This window comes from Tamandua tetradactyla, chromosome 12, assembly GCF_023851605.1.
Source record: "Tamandua tetradactyla isolate mTamTet1 chromosome 12, mTamTet1.pri, whole genome shotgun sequence".
NCBI lineage: Eukaryota > Metazoa > Chordata > Mammalia > Pilosa > Myrmecophagidae > Tamandua > Tamandua tetradactyla.
In genome coordinates this window covers 101,303,359-101,309,253 of record NC_135338.1, presented here as the reverse complement: position 1 = coordinate 101,309,253, position 5,895 = coordinate 101,303,359, and the positions used below count along the sequence as shown (strand labels likewise).

At 47.4% G+C, this 5,895-nt stretch overlaps 1 long non-coding RNA gene across 1 annotated transcript; it reads right to left on the bottom strand.

The window, feature by feature from the left end:
* Nucleotides 1-650: 650 nt before the first annotated feature.
* LOC143651690 (uncharacterized) lies at nucleotides 651-4,594 on the bottom strand. The gene is made up of 3 exons (XR_013160138.1): nucleotides 4,371-4,594; nucleotides 1,382-1,502; nucleotides 651-963 (listed from the first exon to the last, which is right to left on the bottom strand). It is a non-coding gene; the product is annotated as an uncharacterized LOC143651690 (long non-coding RNA).
* Nucleotides 4,595-5,895: the final 1,301 nt, after the last annotated feature.

Below are 5,895 nucleotides of genomic sequence, written 5' to 3'. Positions count from 1 at the left end.
AATATAAAGGATGAGTTCAAATTAATAAGAAAAAGAAAAGAACTAAAGCTCCAATAGGTTCATGGGCAAAGGAACTGAACAAAAAAATCACAAAAGAGGAAGTCCGGGTGGCCAGTAAACCTCACTCAGGTGTTGGGGTTCGCTCTAGGAGAAATGAGCCGGCCTCGTGCCACCGATCCCTGGGCCTTGAGCCCGACGTTGCCTGCGCGTCTGGTCCCCTTCGCTGGCTCCTCCTCCTGTTTCTCCCCTGGACGTTTGCGCTCGGGACTCGGCTCCGCCGCTGCCGCCCCTGGGTGGCGTCATGCAAACCTCTGATCTCAGTGCCCTCTGGCTTCCGCGCCCCGTGCGAGGCTCGTAGCAGGGACGCATCCACACAAATGCGGCCTCTGGTGTTTAACATGATCTAAAAAGAGTGCTTAGTCGTCTCTCAGCAAATGGGAACCTCATCAACCGAGCAATCACAGCCAGAACTCAAGGGTTGACCCCCTCCACCTCCCCTTGCGCCCCCCACGACCTACACTCAATCCTGAGCACGCCTTTGGGGCGCCGCTCCCCAACTGCCTTTCCATCAGTCCCTTTCCTACATCCCGCCTCTGTCCTGGTTTGTGAGCTGCCCGCATGCGAGCTGCTGGAAACAGAATCGCTTTTATAAACAGGAATTTATTAAGTTGCAGGTTTACAGTTCTAAGGCCGTGAAAAAATGTCCAAATTAAAGAAGCCTATAGAAATGTCCAAGCTAAGGCATCCAGGGAAAGATGCCTTGGTTCAAGAAGGCCGATGACCTTCAGGGCTCCTCTCGCAGGTGGAAGGGCACGAGGTGAACATGGCGACATCTGCTGGCTTCCTCTCCAGGCCTCTAGGTTCCTGAGGCTCCCCGGACCGTGCTCCATCTTCTCTCCAAAGGCGCTGGCTGGTGGACTCTGGTTCTCTCGTCATTCTGCAGCTGTCTCCAAAACGCTTCCTCTTTTAAAGGATCCCAGTAAATTCATCAAGACCCACCTGGAATGGGTGGGGTCCCATCTCCCTCTAATCAAAAGTTAATGCCCGCAATTGGGGAGTCACATCTCCATGGACAGACCCTAATCAAGTTTCCAACCTACCCTGCTGAATAGGGATGAAAAGAACGGGCTGCTCCCACAAGATGGGTTACGGTTAAAACATGGCTTTTCTAGGCACATGCATCCTTCCAAACCGGAGCAGCCTCCCTCACCCAAGCCCCCACCCTGCCCGCAGGATGCGGCCGGCCGCCACACCATCTCCCTCCTGCGCCCCGCCCTGCTGGGCCACCGCGCCCAAGGTCCCAGGCTCGCACCCCACTGCTGTGTGTGTCCCTGGCACAGGCACCCATCACCCCCTCTCCTCCTCAGGCGCTCCCCCATACCACTGCTGGATTTCCCTCGTCTGCGGTGATTTGCTTCCGGACTTCTCTGCTCATCATCCATCCCCCCCGAGGGAAGTTCCGTGACCGCGGGAGCTTGTATTTCTTTTCACCCTTGTGTCCCCTTGGCAGAGAGTAGGTAAGAAATGAATGAATAAGCGCTTCAGATTACTTTTTGTTACAAACTTACTGTAGAACAGTTTCAGATTTAGAGAAAAATATGCCCCACACCCAGGTTTCCCTGTTGATAACATCTTACGTTGGTGTATACATTTGTGACCACAAGTGAGCTCTGTGGCTGACCACCCCGAGGATGGTGGGGTCACGTTCCACCCACACACGGGGGGAGGAGCTGCATAGATTATTGGGATTCTTCTCGAAGGAAGCCTTGTCAATTCTCTTCCCATTATTTGTTTATTTATTCAATTATTGATTTATATTAGTATGGATGCATAGGTGTTTGTTTTATAATCTATTATAAAACAGTTTTGGTTGTAATCCATTACTATTTTATTTATTTTGTTGCTTACCTGGTCCCCACTTTGGCTGGCTCTTTCAGTTGACACCTGTTTCCCGTTGATTTAATTCCATCAGTAAGGTGTTCTCTAACTTCCTGCCTTTTTTTTTTAGCTAGTCCTTAATGCTCCTAACTCATCTTATACAATTTCCTACCTAAAACAAGTCATTTTGCCAAGGAATCTTGGTTCTAGCATGAGAAACCAAGTTCTGAGTGTGAGGTGTCAAGTTACTTTTTAAAAAATATCTGATATTCATCAGTGCTGGCAAGGATGCAATAAAACTGCACTTTCACACATTAATGGTGAAAGAGTAAATGATACAATTTTTCTGAGAAAGCAGTTTGCCAATATGTATAGAGCTTTACAATTTTTATACAAATTTTGATTTTATATTCTCACTTCTTACATTGTATCCTAAATGCTAAGATTTTGCACATTATTTATAGTAGCACAATATTACAAAAGTCAAGTAATACGGAAATAGTTAAATAAAAAATGAGAGTCATTGAATTAAATTTAAGCCACCTTAATTTAGGGGTGGAAACAGATACGTGAATGTCTGGAGTCCATGAAGAAGTGTTTTTTCAGTCAATGAGACACATGTTATTAATTTTATATGGAAATATGTATGTTATAGTTTATGTGGAAACATCTTTAAAAATTGAAAGAAAATTTTCTAAAATGTCTATAATGATGGCCTCTGGATGACAGAATTATGTACCTTTTATTCTGTTTCTTTGTATTTCTTTGCTTTTCAAATATTCTTTTAAAAGTTGGCCCTTATAATAATCTTTTAAAACCTAAACCCAACGAATTTTATGGTTTTAAACAGCCCTGTCGGGCGGGCTCCAGATGGCAGCCGTTTGTGGCTGTTTGTCTTTTGCACGTGGCTGATGACCCCTCGGCAGGGTGCCCTCTGACACCATGGAGGGGATGTGCTGGGGACGCAGGCCTAACAGTCCCCAACCCCAGCACGATGTGATGGCAGAAGTCGGACTCGGCACAGCGCGGGCGCCGCGGCGGCTCTGGACTAAAAGCTGGGTGGGAAGAGACAGGTCTCAACGCCTTCCAGGGAGCGGAGCGGGCTGAATTCACAGACCCACGCTTGGCTTTGGGGCGACGGCCAGGCGGGTGGTGTTGTCAGATGGGACTCTGGGTTCTGGATTCTTCTCTTACGTGAATCTGGGTTTGTTTTGGTGGAGAAGCAATAATTTCGTGTTGTCTTTCTCTGCTGCAGGGCTAGGTCACATGAGCCAACGATTTACCAAAAGCAGCATTTTTATTCTGTAAAGTTGCCAAGGCAACGCCAGCTGCTTGTGACATCATGTGACTGAGGGGACACAGACTGATTTGAGAAGCCTAAAATTATCACTATAATCTGCTCCCCAAAATCCTGCAACAGCCCAGAGGGCACCAAGCCTAAGGAAAAGCGTGATAAATACTGTTCTGTGAGAACGGCTCCGGCCACGAATTGTGTGTTGTTCTCTGCAGCCTGGTGTCCCAGCCGCAAATCACACACCGAGACGAGCTCGTGACAGGCGCTCGACACGCAGGGCGCCGCAGCTGGCCGACAGCCGGGCTCTCCCTGACCCAGGGAGGGGCGAAAAGGAGTTTTCAGTTTTTGTTAAAATGGACTTTAAAAGTTAAAATCTGTTTTCGTCTGTGTCAACATTGTATCTCAGATTGTTCTTATTCAAGATACATTGGAGAAAAAGAATAGGAGTGATACTATTCCATTTTAATAATAATTACCCAGTAATTGGGGCTATATATTCATTCAATAATGGTTTCAATATTTTTGTAACTAACAACAGTCCAAGAACCATATTAAAAATCTGCATTTTAGGCGTTCCCAGAAGGATTTAATTACATATTCAAGTCCAAGAGAACTATGACATAATTCTATACTGACCATTTTTCAGACATTTACAAGCAGGGAACCTCATCTCGAATCTATTCTGTCCTCTCAGAATGGGGAGCATTCAGAGAACAAATAAATTAGAACAAATAAATTAGGATGGAAACTAAAAACTGGATTAACTGCAAAATGCAGTCATTATAGCACATTGCTCAGGATTTATCCTCTTTTGTTTAAAGAAAACAAAAAAAAACTTTTAAATTAAGATCGCTGCTTTGAAATGTATGCTTATAGTGACAAAATGAGTAAGATTATTGTTGAAGAAAAATATCCAGAGTATGAATATTTCTTGTAAACAGACTTCACCGCCTCTTTAATTTTGAAAACGTGTATTAAGCACCTACTATGTGCAGGGCAACGTCCTAGGTTCATATGGGCACCAGGCTGGATAAAATGTCATCCTTCTCTCCAAGGAGGTAAGACACAGAGCCAAATAACTAAAATGTCAATAACAAACCAAAAGTGAAGAACCACAGGGGCCCAAGAGAAACAAAGATCCCTTTTGTCTGGAGTAATCAGGGAGGACTTCACGGGAAAAGTGACATTTTGAGCTTACCTTGAAGGATGAGCACAACTTCCGCAGGTTAAGGCAGGAACGGCAGGCCAAGGAGGAGACGCGGCTTGGAAGAAGGGAGAGGGGAGTGGGTGGGGGAGGCAGAGTAAAATATCTTCGGGAGGCGATCGATCGTGGGGTGTGAGGGTAAAGCACAAGTTGGTTCAGGTCCTCGACGACTGGCTCTGAGAGCAGTGAGAAGTCACTGAAGACTTCTGGGCAGGAAAGTGACTCTGTCATCCGCTGACTCATCTGGGGAAATCCCACCAAATGGAGGCTGAGACAGAACAGCAGGAAGTGACATGGGGCGGGTGCCACCGTTCAGCGGAGGCAGTGAGAATCAGACGGGAAAGGAGCAGTGGCCGGACCCAGGCCTGGGCGAGGTGGGGCGGCCGCCTAGGTGTGTCTTGGGGGGGGGGCGGGGCTGGGTGTCTAAAGACAGCCCCAGCAGGAGTTCCAGGAAGAGCTGTTACCAGGCAGGGGCACCCAGCCCTCCCGTCCTCACCGCAGCTGAAGAGAACGTGGCTTCGTCCTTCAGTGTCTTTCCTGCTTTTCCCTCAAGGAGGGGTGTGTGCATGTTTGTGGATGCTCACGCAGCAACCTCTACTCTTGCTTCATTCTCTCTTTTCTGTTTCACTCCCCACCAAATGATAAACGGTTAAAAGCAGGAAGGGTAAACTGAGGCTTTTGTCCAATGAGCGTCCTTCTGGAGAGGCGGCTGATGGGAGTGAGCATCAGTGCACACCCCCCACCCCGTTCCGGCAATGGGTCTGGGGTCTCCATCCAGTTCTGACCGAGAGCTCCTGGCCCCTCTCCGCCTCCCCTGTCCAGCACCAGTGCCCCCCTTCAGGCATCACGGGAAACAAGGGTCCCTGGACTCCAAGGGAATGCATGACCCGAGAGGGTCCAGTTAAAGTTCGTCCGTTTTCTTCATTGAAGATTTTCCTAGAGGCTTTATCGTGCCACCGTGCTCCATAAACGACCAAAAGGGAGATAGAGTGCACGACATTCCCCAGACGTGTTTGACTCTTGTAGTCAGGCTCTTGCACCCTGTCTTCCAGTGACTTCTTAAATCTAGTGATGGATGGAAAACAATGTTTAAACGACACTGAAGACGTGGTGCCTCATGACTGCCCCCAGTGCCCAGCACCTACACCCCCTCATTCCCCTGAAATCCCATTCGGAAAGGCCCGCTGCAGCCAAGCACTGCTTCGGCACGCCTGGCACTGAGTGCACCAGGTAGAATTACGAAGTTGTTTTGTTTAGTTTTTTTCTCCCTTCAGTAAACTTTGTTTTAATGTGTCTCAAAATTCTGTGACAGACTTTTGGTCAAGTTGTTTCCGTTTTAAAAGTATTGACTTTAAAAGCTCACAGCTGCCACACAAAAGAAACAAATGGTCTCTAAAGTACTGCTTTCCTTCTCGAGGTTTCATGACACAGCATTATCATTAACCAGGCTTTCATTAGTAAACGTAAATGGCTGGTTGAGGTCATCGGCTCTTCCAATGCTGATTAAGACTGGTCTGGG